This window comes from Oncorhynchus nerka, linkage group LG5 (assembly GCF_034236695.1).
Source record: "Oncorhynchus nerka isolate Pitt River linkage group LG5, Oner_Uvic_2.0, whole genome shotgun sequence".
Taxonomy (NCBI): Eukaryota; Metazoa; Chordata; class Actinopteri; order Salmoniformes; family Salmonidae; genus Oncorhynchus; species Oncorhynchus nerka.
In genome coordinates, this window is record NC_088400.1 from 67,546,772 (window position 1) to 67,563,696 (window position 16,925).

The 16,925-nt window shown below is 44.8% G+C and overlaps 1 protein-coding gene across 1 annotated transcript in view; it reads right to left on the bottom strand.

The window, feature by feature from the left end:
- Nucleotides 1-16,635, bottom strand: part of LOC115126346 (filamin A-interacting protein 1-like) — a 105,795-nt gene extending 89,160 nt beyond the window's left edge. The window contains exon 1 of the mRNA XM_065018989.1: nucleotides 16,308-16,635. The gene's annotated coding sequence lies outside the window, so the exon portion shown is untranslated. The remainder of the gene's footprint in view (nucleotides 1-16,307) is intronic.
- Between the last annotated feature and the right edge of the window lie 290 nt (nucleotides 16,636-16,925).

Here is a 16,925-nt window from a genome sequence, read left to right on the forward strand (position 1 = left end):
ACTTTTTTCTAAGAGTGTACCTATTTCTACCTGTCTGTGAGAGGAGTCTATCAGCTGTTTTTACAACGCACTACCCAAAGGCCATTGTGTGATTTGACTTGATTGTAGGGAAAAAGGAATGTTGAACTGTGTAAATACTGCAGTGCAGGCTTGTTTTGACAGAGCTCATGGTCACTCTGGTAGCTAGGCCAGAAGGTCTCAAGAGGGACTAGTAAACAACTCACTTCTCTGCCTCCCTACATATTCTCTAACTGGGGAGAGAAACGTCCCTACAGCTCTGAATTCTCCTTCAACCCACAGATTCAACGACTGCAGTGCAGCTTGAAGCTATGCTGTGATTCTAAATGACAAATAGAGGATTAAAAATAAACATGCTGATATTTAGCCACGTTGGCTGGCAGGCAGAAGGAGGAGGAGATGTTGGGGTGAACAACATTAGAATTTCTCTTCAGATATATATATATATATATATATATATATATATATATAGAGAGAGAGAGAGTTCTTTTCCCAGAGACTACACCAGTGGCATTCTGTGAGGAAACAGGATACCTGGTCTAAAAAGGAAGCAACCTCGCTGCTCTTTGGGGAGCTACATGTGCTTGGCTCGAGTCCCACTGGCACTGGTCAACCCCGCCACAGCCCCCATCTCAACCCCCTCTCTAGCCACTGTCTCTCTGACCATCCCCCATCTCAACCCCCTCTCTAGCCACTGTCTCTCTGACCATCCCCCATCTCAACCCCTCTCTAGCCACTGTCTCTCTGACCATCCCCCATCTCAACCCCCTCTCTAGCCACTGTCTCTCTGACCATCCCCCATCTCAACCCCCTCTCTAGCCACTGTCTCTCTGACCATCCCCCAATCTCAACCCCTCTCTAGCCACTGTCTCTTTGACCATCCCCCATTGCGAGAATCTGTCTCCTCACCACGCGCTCTCACCACTGGCGTCCCCCAGGGCTCTGTTCTAGGCCCTCTCCTATTCTCGCTATACACCAAGTCACTTGGCTCTGTCATAACCTCACATGGTCTCTCCTATCATTGCTATGCAGACGACACACAATTAATCTTCTCCTTTCCCCCTTCTGATGACCAGGTGGCGAATCGCATCTCTGCATGTCTGGCAGACATATCAGTGTGGATGACGGATCACCACCTCAAGCTGAACCTCGGCAAGACGGAGCTGCTCTTCCTCCCGGGGAAGGACTGCCCGTTCCATGATCTCGCCATCACGGTTGACAACTCCATTGTGTCCTCCTCCCAGAGCGCTAAGAACCTTGGCGTGATCCTGGACAACACCCTGTCGTTCTCAACTAACATCAAGGCGGTGGCCCGTTGCTGTAGGTTCATGCTCTACAACATCCGCAGAGTACGACCCTGCCTCACACAGGAAGCGGCGCAGGTCCTAATCCAGGCACTTGTCATCTCCCGTCTGGATTACTACAACTCGCTGTTGGCTGGGCTCCCTGCCTGTGCCATTAAACCCCTACAACTCATCCAGAACGCCGCAGCCCGTCTGGTGTTCAACCTTCCCAAGTTCTCTCACGTCACTCCGCTCCTCCGCTCTCTCCACTGGCTTCCAGTTGAAGCTCGCATCCGCTACAAGACCATGGTGCTTGCCTACGGAGCTGTGAGGGGAACGGCACCTCAGTACCTCCAGGCTCTGATCAGGCCCTACACCCAAACAAGGGCACTGCGTTCATCCACCTCTGGCCTGCTCGCCTCCCTACCACTGAGGAAGTACAGTTCCGCGCAGCCCAGTCAAAACTGTTCGCTGCTCTGGCCCCCAATGGTGGAACAAACTCCCTCACGACGCCAGGACAGCGGAGTCAATCACCACCTTCCGGAGACACCTGAAACCCCACCTCTTTCAGGAATACCTAGGATAGGATAAAGTAATCCTTCTCACCCCCTTAAAAGATTTAGATGCACTATTGTAAAGTGGCTGTTCCACTGGATGTCTTAAGGTGAACGCACCAATTTGTAAGTCGCTCTGGATAAGAGCGTCTGCTAAATGACTTAAATGTAAATGTAAATTTCAACCCCCTCTATAGCCACTGTCTCTCTGACCATCCCCCCATCTCAACCCCCTCTCTAGACACTGTCTCTTTGACCATCCCCCATCTCAACCCCGGACCCTCTCTAGCCACTGTCTCTTTGACCACCCCCCATCTCAACCCCCTCTCTAGCCACTGTCTCTTTGACCATCCCCCATCTCAACCCCTCTCTAGACACTGTCTCTCTGACCATCCCCCATCTCAATCCCCTCTCTAGCCACTGTCTCTTTGACCAGCCCCATCTCAACCCCTCTCTAGCCACTGTCTCTCTGACCATCCCCCATCTCAACCCCCTCTCTAGCCACTGTCTCTTTGACCATCCCCCATCTCAACCCCTCTCTAGCCACTGTCTCTCTGACCATCCCCCATCTCAACCCCCTCTCTAGCCACTGTCTCTCTGACCATTCCCCATCTCAACCCCCTCTCTAGCCACTGTCTCTCTGACCATCCCCCATCTCAACCCCCTCTCTAGCCACTGTCTCTCTGACCATCCCCCATCTCAACCCCCTCTCTAGACACTGTCTCTTTGACCATCCCCCATCTCAACCCCCTCTCTAGCCACTGTCTCTTTGACCATCCCCCATCTCAACCCCCTCTCTAGCCACTGTCTCTTTGACCATCCCCCACCTCAACCCCCTCTCTAGCCACTGTCTCTCTGACCATCCCCCATCTCAACCCCTCTCTAGCCACTGTCTCTCTGACCATCCCCCATCTCAACCCCCTCTCTAGCCACTGTCTCTTTGACCACCCCCATCTCAACCCCCTCTCTAGACACTGTCTCTTTGACCATCCCCCATCTCAACCCCTCTCTAGACACTGTCTCTCTGACCATCCCCCATCTCAATCCCCTCTCTAGCCACTGTCTCTTTGACCATCCCCATCTCAACCCCTCTCTAGCCACTGTCTCTTTGACCATCCCCATCTCAACCCCCTCTCTAGCCACTGTCTCTTTGACCATCCCCCACCTCAACCCCTCTCTAGCCACTGTCTCTCTGACCATCCCCCATCTCAACCCCTCTCTAGCCACTGTCTCTCTGACCATCCCCCATCTCAACCCCTCTCTAGCCACTGTCTCTCTGACCATCCCCCATCTCAACCCCCTCTCTAGCCACTGTCTCTTTGACCATCCCCATCTCAACCCCCTCTCTAGCCACTGTCTCTTTGACCATCCCCCATCTCAACCCCCTCTCTAGCCACTGTCTCTTTGACCATCCCCCATCTCAACCCCCTCTCTAGCCACTGTCTCTTTGACCATCCCCCATCTCAACCCCTCTCTAGCCACTGTCTCTTTGACCATCCCCCATCTCAACCTCCTCTCTAGCCACTGTTTTTGACCAGCCCCCATCTCAACCCCGGCCCCTCTCTAGCCCCTTCTCTCTGACCAGCCCCCATCTCAACCCTGGCCCTCTCTCTAGACCCCATCTCTCTGACCAGCCCCCATCTCAATCCCGGCCCCTCTCTAGCCCCTGTCTCTCTGACCAGCCCCCTCCATGGCCTCCCTCAGACCACATGATGGACACACCACAAGACCTGGTCCAGCACTAACACACTGGGTTCAGTGAGTCCAGGGCTTGGTGCTATTGGATTTATTGAATTACAGTACCAGTCAAAAGTTTGGACACACCTACTCGTTCAAAGATTATTATAATAATGTTTTACTATTTTCTACATTGTAGAATATTAGTGAAGACATCAAAATGATGAAATAACACATGGAATCATGTAGAAAATAGTAAAAATAAAGAAAAACCCTTGAATGAGTAGGTGTATCCAAATTTTTACTGGTACTGTAGGTGTGGTTGTGGTTGTGCTGAGCTGGAACAAAAGCCTGCATGCACAGTATCAATGTCCACAGCAGTAGGAGGGGCAGCTTGTGGGGTATGTCGCTTTTAATGCAGTCAACACCTGTGTCAACTTTCTGAAGAAACTCCCTGTGTGGTTTCAGTTCATCTGCGATTGGGGCCAAAGAAGTGTTACTGCAGAATCCAACTACTGTCATGAGGAGACAGATGAAGTGTTGATGAAGCCTGGCAAACACCCCGGCCAGCCCCCCTTAAACCATTAGTGAAGGGATTTGGCTGAGGGGAAGAAGGGAGGAGTCTACAGCCATGGTTGGTATTAGGGGCCACGGCCTCACAGCACATGTTAATGAGACAGAATGATGGTGGCAGTAATGTGAAGATCTCACTGCCTGCAGACATGGCTTCATATCTGGCCTCACAGCAGCATCAGCTGTACCTGTTCATGTATTCATTTGATACCTGCACGGACGCACACACACACACACACACACACAACACACAACTCTGAAGATAAACAGATCACTAACCCAATTCCCCTCTAGCTCTAGACAGCAGGAGGTGTGACTAATGCTTGTCAGTCTGATGTCCTGATTACTGCCCCACTTCCCCCAAACTGTCAATCACACTGAAGGAACCGGACGGCAGAGCATGCTAGTGCCAAACCAAGGTAACAATCTCTACAGTAACCATGGGCTCAACACTGCATCAGTACCCCATCCAATCCATCACTCTGCACAAATGGCCCAATGGAATTTATAAGCCCAAATCCCTGGGGTCTGCTGATTCAGCTGTTCCTTGATCCCTCTCTCCTCACCCCCCATGTCTCCCTTGTTCATCCCACACATACTGTACACTCCTACTGGGACTTCACATGTAACCTGGGCATACACAGTGGAGGCTGGTGAGGGGAGGGCAGCTCATATTAATGACGGTTTGATACTGTTCCATTACTATGAGCCCGATCTTTGATTTAAAGTTTTACCAGCCACTGTCATACACACACTGTCAGACCCTCCCTAGGCCCTAGCTGCCACACCACATCCACACACCCTCAGACCCTCCCTAGGCCCTAGCTGTCTCACCACATCCACACACCCTCAGACCCTCCCTAGGCCCTAGCTGCCACACCACATCCACACACCCTCAGACCCTCCCTAGGCCCTAGCTGCCACACCACATCCACACACCCTCAGACCCTCCCTAGGCCCTAGCTGCCACACCACATCCACACACCCTCAGACCCTCCCTAGGCCCTAGCTGTCTCACCACATCCACACACTCTCAGACCCTCCCTAGGCCCTAGCTGTCTCACCACATCCACACACCCTCAGACCCTCCCTAGGCCCTAGCTGTCTCACCACATCCACACACTCTCAGACCCTCCCTAGGCCTTAGCTGTGTCACCACATCCACACACCCTCAAACCCTCCCTAGGCCCTAGCTGCCACACCACATCCACACACCCTCAGACCCTCCCTAGGCCCTAGCTGTCTCACCACATCCACACACTCTCAGACCCTCCCTAGGCATTAGCTGTCTCACCACATCCACACACCCTCAGACACTCCCTAGGCCCTAGCTGTCTCACCACATCCCAGGCTTACAGTCAGATTACAACGCCTGAGGAGGCAGGCACCACGGACAGGCCACGCCATGCCAGAAATACTTTAAGAAATGAGGAGATGGGAAACTCATTGGCCAATGAATAGAGGAAAGTACTATGCTGCCCCACCCAGCAGACTGTCAACCAATCAGGTTCATGTTGTCATGCAGTTGGTAAGCTAATCGTCAAGCATTCCCTTCTAAAAGGTGGTATGAAGGTATGAGTCGAGAAACCTGCCTATTGTCCTCCAAAGTATGAAATGTCACGATTTCAAAGCTATATGATATTACAGAGAACAAGTTAATTATCTCACATCTCAGAAAATATTTGTAATGTAGTGCTTCTTGTTCACGTAATTCATGCTAATGTTGGATTTTGGAGCTGGTTCCCAATTGACTCCCACTGACTCCTTGAAGGAGGTCATTCCTTGTTGGATTGTACCCAGAATGCACCGCATGGTCCATTGACAACATACGGGCAACATACACAATGGCCGTTAATATGAATCCAATGACGTTTCCCATCTCTTAATTTCTTAAAGTATTTCAGGTCAGGCCTGGTTGTATGTGTTAGCCTGTCGCTTGGACTCACAAACCACTCTGTTGGTTCTCAGGCCTTTTAAAAGTTCATATGGAGCATTGCTGGGTGTCCTTCTGTCAGGACAAATATTTGCTTACAGCACAGATTAGTGTTGGGTTTAGATTTAGCGTTGGGCTTATCAGGGGCATGTCTAGAGAAGAGCATGGAGCTTCGGCAGGTTATAGATGAAGGAAGACAGACACAGACCATTCCTGTTTTTTTGCATGGATTGATGACCTCTAATGTTCAGACTCAACGCTGGAGGGATTGACATAAAGTTCTGAACTACAGTTAGCAGGTTAGACGAGGGGAGAGGCAGTCACTGACTAACACCATAGCTGTTTGTTTCCTGAATGCCTTGGTGACACTAAATGTTCAGACTTTAACACTAGAGGAATTGACATAAATGTCTGAACTATAGAAAGTATGTCCATGAGGAGAAAGGTAGGCGTTGACGCCGAATGATTTGGTGATCGTTAATGCTCACACTTAAGGCAAGAGGGATCAACCTAAAAGGTCTGTACAGTCACCGAAGATGATGTGGTCCTTTTCTGATAGAGGAAAATATGTTTGAAATGACTAATTATGTATACATTCCAATCAGAAACTGACTAGTCCAAATGCTATAATGTACTGTCCCTCTTGCTCCCTTTCACAATTGTATATAATGTAGTCAGGAAGTTTAGTAACAATGAAGGTCTGTTCTTTAAGTTCATTCAGTTGTACAAATCTCCAGGTGGTGGGAACGGGCCATCTCCAAAATGGTCGGGAATGTTGATTTATGCTGACTGGCCTTGACTTCGTGCTGATAACGCGGAGGCTTGAGAATTAGAGGGGCCCTCTGTTTGTGAAACAGAACGTTTGGAAAATGCTGACGTCATTTTCAGTTTATAACCTGTGGTAATGTGTGTAAGCATTTAGTACTCTCTGGAATTAAACGCTCTTTACCTGGCTTTTAAGACTGGTCTCGATCTACTTCATGCATAATTAATGAACTTACACCTCATTAATGAATAGAAACGAGTGTGAAATTGGTTTTGGCAATTAAAGCATAGAGTAATTTAGAATTTCTCTATCAATTTGGTCCTTCGAGCCGGATCTAAAAAATCCCTCTCTGTGCCTGTAGGTAGTACGCTGGAAAATCGTGCACGGACGAGTTTTGACTCGTTTTACTAAAGACCTGACCTCTGAATTGAGGTAAAAATTGAAACAGGCCTGCGTATTATCACAGAGGACAGAGAGGGTGACTAGATTCAAACGAACAATGCTTATCCCAGTCGGCAGCAGGTAAAGTAGCCTTTATTCTCGAATTTGGGAGGGATTATTTAGGATATTTATTGATTAAAATGTTATGAAGGAGTTGAATTTGATCAATAATAGGTGCTTGAATATTCCGAACAAATAAAATGGGTTTCTACCGGGGGTATTAACCAGGATATCGATAAAATGAAAGCAGGTCCGAAATTGACCTGAGGTAAAGCGCTACCAACAAATAAACTAGAGCTTAATACGGCCTGGTTTTGCAAGCCAAGGATTATTAAGGAGTGATATAGTACGCATTGGAGAATTAGGACGCTTGTTCCACACAAATAGGATGGCCAATAATTCAATAAACATACCTAAATAAAGTTTTTACCTAATAGTCTATCTGTATATGGGAAGTAGTCTGACTGTGTAAAGTAGCAGATAGATTTGTTTAAAACAGGTGAGGATAAATTAGGCTTGGTGAGAAGGCAGGGTAATTCTAGGCGAACAGAATAAATGAACCTGTACAATGCTGAAAGAAATTAATATCAAAAGATAAGTGATTAGTCTAGAGTAGTGAGATTTGAGACATTTTACGTTGAAAGTGAAATTGGATGTCCGATCAAAAGTCTTCTATAGACGTGGTTCACAGGAGAGGTCAACTTAGTCTAGAGAAGTGAGATTTGAGACATTTTACGTTGAAAGTCCCAGAAGGAATATCCTATGGGGAAAATGTGATGTCCGATCAAAAGTCTTCTATGGACGCGGTTCACAGGATGGAAAATACATACTGATTATTTTTAAATGAACAATGATTACTGTATACGGGTGAGTTAAATGTCAGATTGAACAATGTATCCAGCGGAGAGACGGAACAAGTGACCCCATAGATATAAAGGTCTTTATTTAGATTATGGGGAACAATTGAGTTGCTTTTCCGTTGGTCATTTTCAATCAACTCTACAGATTAAGCTATATTTGGGGCGATATTTTAGTTCAAAATCCTAAAGGAATAGGGATTACTGTAGTGATCGCTATATACGGGTGAAAACTAATATCAGATTGAACGACGAGTGGACGGAGACTTTAGAGACTCAGTCTATTTGTCTTCGGTCAACCCTACAAGTAGGCTGATTTGGAGCGACAATTTTAGTAAAAGTCCTAAAGGAACAGTAATGTATTGTATACAGGTGAGTTAAATGTCAGACTTTAGATTAATGAGAATCCTAAACTGAGAGAAAACGTTGGGCGTTTGAATTTGGGTTATTTTCTGTTGTCTAGATGTCGGAGTAACAACTTCAATTAACTGTGAAAATGGGTATATTTGCGGAGAGTCTCAGTCAAATTCCATTGTGCTGGTAGGGGAGTGGTGAGCGCGGCAGTCTCACCTACGGTAATCCACGGTTCGGTTCCCGTTTAACTAAAATTGATTTTAGATCGTAATTGACCTATTTGCATGTTTTGCCTGAAAAATAAGGTCGCCAGTGTTTGCAAAAGATATAACGGAACTGATATTATGTGTTCTAGATAGAATTGACAAAAGAAGTCATTAAAAATAATGGCGAGGCAATGTCAATGTAAAACGCTATTTCGCCCAAAATGATCTGGTGGAATAATGTATTGAGATGAGAGTCGTAATTAAATAGATGTATCATAGAAGAGAGTTACCTAAAGTTAAATGGAGGGGATACCGGAGAGATACAATACAATTCCAGCCTGCCTGGACGTTACGGCTAATTATGAATCAATTGACATGAGAAGTTTAACACAAAAACATGGTACGTTTAATGTTAGGGTATAGTAAATTGAGAAATTCGGTTGAGTTTACTCTGATGATTAGAATTTAAAACTGAATTCAATCTGAATAGGGAATATATATTTTACAAAGGCGGGCAGATTTGTGCCTACAGCCAAGCAAAGGAATTGCTAGACACTCAATGGGGCTATATAGTGCAACGCTTTGGACTATAAATTAGGTAAGAATAGCTTAATCGTAAGAAGTTGTGATTGTTTTTCTGATTATTGATCTTTGGTTAAGGTAACAGCAGTGAATTTGAACAAAAAGTAACGTATTCTAAAAATGATCTGATTTCCGTTCTCGTTGCGGGGAACAAATGAAAAGTCTTATCTTAAAGGGACAGTGCACGGTAATCACAGTGGTTTGAGTGTATGACAGTGGAAAAAATATTGTGGGACGACAATTCAAAGAGAGAAAAATAAGTTACATGAAACATCAAGAGATTTAAAACGAACGACGTGAAGGGATCATAAGAATTATTGGGTGTCGTTGTAGGAGTAAATGTTTGGGTTAAGGGGATTTCCCTGTTCCCAGAGACAAGGCATTTTTAGGGCGAGCACTCGCTAATGCTGGTCTGAGTTGTAATTAGACAAGTGAATAACGTATTGGGAATAGAGTTGTAATTAAAATACTAAGTCAAAGACGAGACAGGTATTTAGAGCAAAATGGATTCTAAATGATAACAAAGAGACAATTATGATTTATGCCCATCGAAAAGCTTTTATAAAATTGGCGAATTTAGAGATGTTGGTTGGGGGGGTAAATTATAATTCAGGATTTGAACAGATGTGAAAAATTAGGTTTCGTTAATCGAACAAGAATTATTTACAATTCATTTGAAGTCGCTACGAATTGGCAGATTGAGCGCTTGATGATGACGTCACTAGCGCGACACTTTTGTCACCAGAAGACTGGGAATAACGGAGCAAACAGTATAGCTATTAGAGTGTGTATCGAGGCTTCGAGTAAACCTTTCAGAAGTTGAGATAAAAGTGTTTTGTTTATTTGTTTATTGGTTATAGTCAATTTTTGGGTTTGATTTAACTTAGTTGAACAGTGTGTTCTGGCGGGTTTAGGTAGAACTCTTTGTTCCGGAACGGATGAAAGTTACCCATAAGTAAGTAAATTAAAAAAGCCATGAGGGAATGCAAATGCATATTTATTAAATATCGGGGATTAAATTACGGATTCCTTACACTGCGAAATGTACGACATTTGCGGCAGAGAGAAAAAGTAATGCATTGGATAATAATGTTATCGGGTTAATTGTATCTAAAGGTAGCATGGTCATTTAAGTAAACATATCCGTAGACAATGTTTAAAACTTATGATTAATGATTTGAGTCAAAGGGGAATTATCATTAGGTTTTAGTTATAGTTCACTTATTGAGTTTCTGATTCGAGGTAGCATTAGTGAATGATAGTTAGGGATGTGGTGTCACTTTTAGAGGCCTCCTGGGATTATAATTTTGGGGGAGAGAGCAGCTTTAAACGACCAAATTGAAAAAGGTCTGCAAATTATATATATATAAAACAACTGTTAGAACGATTTGTTTTAGTGCAAGGAGATTTTAAAGAGACACGCTCACATATGGAACCTTATGAGATGTTTTTTTTATGGGTTTGAATTATACAGGTGACTATTTCTATTGTAAGGATAAAAGGGATCTTTATGTCTAATATGGTATGACCTTTTGACCTTATCATGACTGGCTTCTGGGGTCTGATCAGCCCCAGGGGAGAGTCATTTGTATAATGAATGGGGTCATATTGAGTTACTAGTTTTAAGGTAAATTCATTAGAAATGAAGCAGTTCTGGTTGAGGGTTTAGAATTACTGTTTGAACCGCAAATGAGAAAGTGGTTCAGGATTCTGTCTTATAACATTAGCTGTGAGGTTTTTTTTTTTTGAATGGGCTATTAGGAAGTCTGTATTGTAACAGAGAGAAAGTCATGTTCATCATTGAGAATAAATAGGGGAAGATAACATATTTTGAGCCAACAGGGCAGGGAAGAAATTGAGGTATTTTTATTTGATTTTAACACCCGTGTACAGGAGTGTCAAAAGACGGGGGACATTACCTGTGTAATGGGGGAGGGTGTCCGTATGGGGATTACATGATAACCAACTTGGGACAGTTCTGGGACTGGAGAAGAGGATACCCTTATGGCATAGGGAATCCCACAAAGGTGGATAGGTTTTCCATGATATGGGGGAAACCTGGGAGTACTGTTGAACTTTATTATTTGTTATTAATGTGATGTGCTGCTTGCATCATACCGTGTTTTATTAAGTCTGTTACAGATGTGGTGAAGGCTTCAGGCATGATGCCTTTGCTTGATGCTCCAGTTGGAGAGGCTGAGGTGAAGCATGCTTTGAGGGGAGGATAAGACTGACTGAGGATGACCCATGTATGTTTGTTCTCCCTGTCGTGAAGGGTGGCATGGTGCCCACCTGGTGCTGGATAAGAATAGCTGAGAGGACCAGATGGGTTATAAGAATGCTTTGTTCTGCTTTACTCTGTTTTACAGGACCAAAGTTTTATTCCACACTTTGCAACACATTAAATCCATGTTATTGTCAGATAGAATACTGAGGAGCCCCAAGGAGAGGGCTTGTTAGTGTAGGAAGGATTTTTAATATGGTTAGCATTTATTAGATTATACGTTTTTAAATAGTATTATATTTAACAGGAATATAGGACATCTATGAGGAGTTAGGATTATTGTTAGGATTAAGATAGATTGATTAAGGAATTTGGAGAAAAGCCGCTCATAGACATGTTTTTTTTTTTCTAAAAGAGGGTCCATGGGTTTGTAGTTCCCATGTAGTTCAAATTTGGAAAACATGAGAAACATACAGAGGAGCCCTCCCCCGCACTGCAGAGACCTTGAAGGTTGGAGAGCAGAGAAGTTAGAGGGGGGGCCAGGAAGAGAAAAGATAACATCCTAAATGGAATTTCAGACATAAGGATAATTCACTAAATCTTATCTAAGTCATTGTATAAGAATAAGGCAAGGTTGTTACCTGGGCAGAGCCAGGTAACAAAAGGGGGATGGGTAAATAGTGTTCTAGAATAGGATGTGACCTACGGGATAATTAACTAATAAAAAATAAAAAAAATGGTTAATTGGTTTGACGAATAAGAAACTGTTTTATTAACCAAACCTGTATGGTCAAAAGTTGTATGCCCAGCAGGAGAACTACAGAGGGAGGTGGCACACGAGATTCAACCAGGAGACTGGATCTGGATCCAATCACTAAAAAGAAAAAAAAACTGGAAGCAGCCTCGGTGGGAGGGACCATTCCACGTACTACTGGTGACTGCCTTCGCTGTGAGATTAGCCGAAAGAGCTACCTGGGTACATATCACACATTGTAGGGGGGTAAGTCACACTAGCACTGTCGGACGATCACAGGACTAGGAGAGGAACCGTGACCCATATGGAACGGGGGTCAAACTCCTTCTGAAGATTCCCTATACCCGACCTTTCCCCAGCTGTGAGCGTTCATAGAAGTGAAGTGATGGCTTGGCCTCTGGCTGTTGACATGTTCTCAGGGAGAGGGTGGGGCTTCACGTGCGCACTGACCGTCCTGAGCTGTTTTATTGTGGGGGCCATATTCCTGATTCACCATGATCCCCTGGAAAGTGCCAAAGAGGATAATTTGACTCATGTGCTAGATGAGGGAAATGGGATGTTACCTAAGATTCTCAGAAGGTCACTGAAACAAAATAGTAAGGAAGTGAGGGTGGAATTGGGCAAGGATCTCTCAGTAGAATTTTGTGTAGATCAATTGGGGTCATTCACCCCTTGGCAGCCTAGAACCATGGGACTCTATGGGAAGTATTTGTGTAAATCACCATATTGATCGTGGACAGGTCATAGCTCACACTGAAAGGGATGGCTACGTAAACCCATACACTCAATTTGGGACCAGGTGGAGTATAGTAAGGGTTGGCGTTTTGGACTGTGTTCCTGAACAGAGGAAGTATTGTATAAAGGTACGAATAGTTCAGACCAAAGACCTCAAAGAAGTTATAGAAGTGGAGATTGGGTTTGGGGAGTCCAACTTATGGTTGGAATGGATTCAATACGGCCAGATCAGTGGCTAAAGAAGAATGTTATGTCTGTGCGAACGCTAAACCCCAGTTAACAACTATCCCTTTTCCACTGAACGGAATTAATTCCCTAAGGGAATGGCATGTATGGTAAAGCTGTTCATGAAAGCAGGAATGCCAGATAATGACAGTTGTCACTATTTATATCCCCAGGAACCAAGTTGGTACAGAGAAAATGACCACTGACGAGACCATGTCTGAATTGACAGGCTGGTTGAACTCTGGGGATTTCAATGCAATAAAATGGGCCAGTGTCGCCATCTGGTGGTTGTGCGGGGGAATGAGTTTGACTGATTGGACGGGTTAGGAATGCCTTTTACACTCATACAACACCAAGACATGAAGTTAGCCAAAACGAGAGAGAAGAGATGCTCCATCTGGGTCTTTTGACGACAGAGTATATATTGATAACATTGGGGTTCCACGAGGTGTGTAATTATAGTTATGGTAATCAACAGCGCTTTAGCAGGAATACCAAAGGTGTTATTAAAGGTTTTGTAGAACAGACTGAAGCAACCAGCTGGAAGACCTGACAGAATAGAATTGCATAGGATAAAAGGAGGAAGTGGGCGTGGTAATCAGGACCATGTCTTACATCCCGGGTAGCACGGCTCCGGACGAATCAATGCCCGAAGCCTCAGCTGGTTTGACCACCCTGGCTCACGGGTTGGCAGAAACTCTGGGGTGGATACTTCTCTGAACTAAATTGGGTAGACAGTATTTATGGAAAAATGTGGTGTTTTGGGCTGTATCTACCTGTATGACTGTTTTAATTTTATGCGGCTGTTGTCTAATTCCCTGTGTGCGAGGCCTTGTTTCCAGGACTCTGGAAAGATCAATGACCCTACAGATGGTGCGTTATGGGCCGATTCCAGATTCTGACCTGTGGAGGACTGAAGGCATGTCTACAGAGGAAGTGGACGAATCCGGATCTGTCATTTGTGGGGAATTTATGTTTGATGAGAATAGTGTTGAGATGAAGAGGAATTAGATTGTAATTTGTTTCAATGATTAAACTGTTTTTTGATAAAGATTGTAAAAAGAAAAAAAAAGAAAGAATCCTGAAAGAGGAGTTATGATTCTGATGCAGATTTAAAAACAGTTGGAGTTAAGGTTAGATTTGATTAAAGATGGGTGAAGAGTCGGGTAAACATTTATAATATTTTTATTTTGTAGATTTGAATGTATAATATTTGATCAAAGGGAGGATTGATAGAGGAAAATATGGTTGAAATGACTAATTATGTATACATTCCAATCAGAAACTGACTATTCCAAATGCTATAATGTACTGTCCCTCTTGCTCCCTTTCACAATTGTATATAATGTAGTCAGGAAGTTTAGTAACAATGAAGGTCTGTTCTTTAAGTTCATTCAGTTGTACAAATCTCCAGGTGGTGGGAACGGGCCATCTCCAAAATGGTCGGGAATGTTGATTTATGCTGACTGGCCTTGACTTCGTGCTGATAACACGGAGGCTTGAGAATTAGAGGGGCCCTCTGTTTGTGAAACGGAACGTTTGGAAAACGCTGACGTCATTTTCAGTTTATAACCTGTGGTAATGTGTGTAAGCATTTAGTACTCTCTGGAATTAAACGCTCTTTACCTGGCTTTTAAGACTGGTCTCGATCTACTTCATGCATAATTAATGAACTTACACCTCATTAATGAATAGAAACGAGTGTGAAATTGGTTTTGGCAATTAAAGCATAGAGTAATTTAGAATTTCTCTATCATTTTCATGTTACACAAACATCCAATGTGCTTTACCACTGTAGGGTTGCCATGGAGCCTCCTGGGAATTGATAACATAAATGTAAACCATGTTGAAGGAGTTCTAATGGTCTTTAGGTTAGGAACCCTGAACGACCAACTCCTCTTGGGTCACATATTGACCATACTGTACCCACTAAATGAGCTACTCTAAACGTGGGAATGATCTGCTCTAGCTTGAGAAATGACGACCAAACACAGAGGGGCTTGCTTTGGGCGCCATGTTTGCGCCAGTCTGATCCACAGCCAGAAGAATCTGGTCGCTGCTAAAAATGTATTGATGACGGCCAGGCATCCGCCTCACTCTCCCTGCTCTGGGGCGACACGTTCAAAACGGAGCCGCTAGGTGAAGGCCTGATAACCCCATCTGGCTCGGCCCCTCCATATCCCCCACAGCCCCCTGGGGATCTGAGACGCACAGGGCCCTGAGCCTGGACCCGCTGCCCTTAGGAAATACCCTGCTGCTGTCACTGTACCACTTCAATGTAGAACATCCATAGGCCAGCTTTGTTGAACTTTGTCTTTGATGTGTGGTAAGGAAATTGACTAAAGGTAATCAGAACTTAACGTCACTATTGCCCAGTGGACTAGGTGGTAAATACTTCCTGCACTTCTCAGTTGACAATCGATAAATATGTTCATATTAGCTGCAGTCAATCACATGGGATTATGTTTGACTGGAAACTGACTCTTAGAAAAAAGGGTTCCAAAAGGGTTTTCCAGCTGTCCCCATTGGATAACCATTTTTTGGTTCCAGGTAGAACCCTTTTGGGTTCCATGTAGAACCATCTGTGGAAAGGGTTCTAGATGGAACCCAAAAGGGTTACACCTGGAACCAAAAGGGTTCTTCAAAGGGATACGCTATGGGGACAGCCAAAGAACCCTTTCGGTTCTAGACAGCACTTTTTTTTCAGTACAATATTCTATCCAGATACACAAACACAACATCAATACTCATGCAGATATGCACCCAAAACATCAGTAATGATGCAAAGATGTCAAATCAACAGGAGTCAATAGGATTGATAGTGGATCTGTAAACCAACTCCCTCAGCTGACCTCACTGAGAATACAACAGTGAGCAGAGTGGTCTATGTGGTCACGACATGTTCCCTTCATGCAGTCTACCTGCCCTGTCTGATTAGCCACAACACCGTCACAGCAACACCCTCCCAACACCAGCCTGTCTCCATACACTGCAGAATGCACATGATAAACTGAATGAAATAGTGTAGACAAAGAGGGTTGTCATGGGTACAGAGAGAGAAGTCCATGTAGTTTGACCTCCCTCTCTGGGTTTAGCTGCAGCGTGTAGCTGACAACCAGTCTTACCTCAGAGAGCAGTGAGTCAAAGCTGTAGTCCAGACTGCTGCTTGCTGCTACTGCTGCAGTGTCACTGTGTTGCTCTGTAGCAGGAAATGAGAGAGGAAATGGTATCCAGTGTGTAGTGTTTCCACGTCTTCCTTCCCTGATCGAGCCCTTTTTCTCCTCTCCTGTGTCCTCAGCTTGCCTCTGTCTGTACAATCCACTTAGAGCGATGGGGGAGGAGGGGGGTGAATCACTCTCCCGCCAATGCTGACAGAGAGAGGGAGCGTGCCTGGGAGAGAGAGAGACAGAAAGTGGGGGAATGAGACGCTGCTGTGATAGAGGACTGGATAGAAGGACAGTGTGGTGCAGTGGAGAGAAATGACTGGGGAGAGAGAGAAGGAGAGAGAGAGAGGGAGGGAAGGAGAGAGAGAGGGAGGGAGGGAAGGAGAGAGAGAGGGAGGGAGGGGGTAAAGGGACAGATAGGACCTGGCATGCAGATATCTGCCTCGCTGCTAAATTTAACCTACCCCTAATGACACACACACACACACACACACACACACACACACACACACACACACACACACACACACACACACACACAATCACACACACACACACACACACACACACACACACACA